Raw genomic sequence first — 1,048 nt, 5'->3', positions numbered from 1 at the left:
GGTCGAGAAATGGATCGGTCTGGTTACGGAGAAGCGACGATCAAATTTCATATCTGTGCATTTTCTGATTTTCATTCTAATCGTGTGGTATCCATTTGTCGAGCTTTTACTTATTTTCCGACCGCCTGCAAATGGTTGCAGGCAGTTTTCTGGCTAATTTGAAGTTCTTTTGCTAGTTCTCGAGTGGTTTTGCGTGATCTTTCTCAATGACGATCTTTAATTGACCGTCATCGATGACAGATGGGCGTCCACTACACTCACGATCTTCAAAGCTCGAAGACGTATGGCTCAGTGGTCAGAGCGTCTGGTTGACAATCATGAGGTAGTGGGTTACATTCTCGGGTTGGGCTCTTTGCTGTGTTCTTGAGCAAGATACTTTATTTCATGCTGTGTTAGTTCACTTAGCTGTAGAAATAAGTTGCGCCGTCGCTGGTGTCAAGCTGTATCGGCCTTTACCTTTCCATTTGATAACATCAGTGACGTGGAGCGAGAGGCTGGTATGCATGAGTGACTGCTTGTCTTCCATAAACAACCTTGTTCAGACTTGTGCCTCGAATGGGGACTTTCTGGGTGCATCCCATGGTCATTCTTGACCGAAGAGGTCTTTATATATGCATGCACATATATCTATATGCACATATAAGTACAATACTGAAGTGAAAATAAATTAATAAATATTTTAAATTGAAAATGAAATTACGGAAAGATACAGGGATGTAAAATAAAACTGAAGAAAATTCTCGAGAGAGATATGATAGCCAAGGCAGATTTGTCTAATTAAAAATTAATTTTTTAACTCTTTGTTGTTTTGGTTCTGAAGTGGATTTAATATGTGAGTGTGAATGATGATTAAAAGCTAGGGAATATCTGTAAATACAGATTTAAGGAAGGAAAGATAACTCTATACTGTTGTTATGGCAACAGTAACAACGCTAAAAACGCAGCGGTAAGTAATTCGGCTTTTAGTTTTTGTCTTTCTCTTTATACATGCATGCATATATATATATGTATGTATATATATATACTTATTATATATATATATATATAT

At 37.3% G+C, this 1,048-nt stretch overlaps 1 protein-coding gene across 1 annotated transcript in view; it reads left to right on the top strand.

Annotated features, from left to right (window-relative positions):
- Positions 1-891: 891 nt before the first annotated feature.
- LOC106879413 (coiled-coil domain-containing protein 13) overlaps positions 892-1,048 on the top strand; it is an 84,781-nt gene continuing 84,624 nt past the window's right edge. Inside the window, exon 1 of the mRNA XM_014928969.2 lies at positions 892-946. The gene's annotated coding sequence lies outside the window, so the exon portion shown is untranslated. The remainder of the gene's footprint in view (positions 947-1,048) is intronic.

Source organism: Octopus bimaculoides, chromosome 4 (genome assembly GCF_001194135.2).
Source record: "Octopus bimaculoides isolate UCB-OBI-ISO-001 chromosome 4, ASM119413v2, whole genome shotgun sequence".
NCBI classification, from domain to species: domain Eukaryota; kingdom Metazoa; phylum Mollusca; class Cephalopoda; order Octopoda; family Octopodidae; genus Octopus; species Octopus bimaculoides.
Note: the sequence above shows the minus strand (reverse complement) of the source record. Positions and strands in the feature narration are given on the sequence as shown.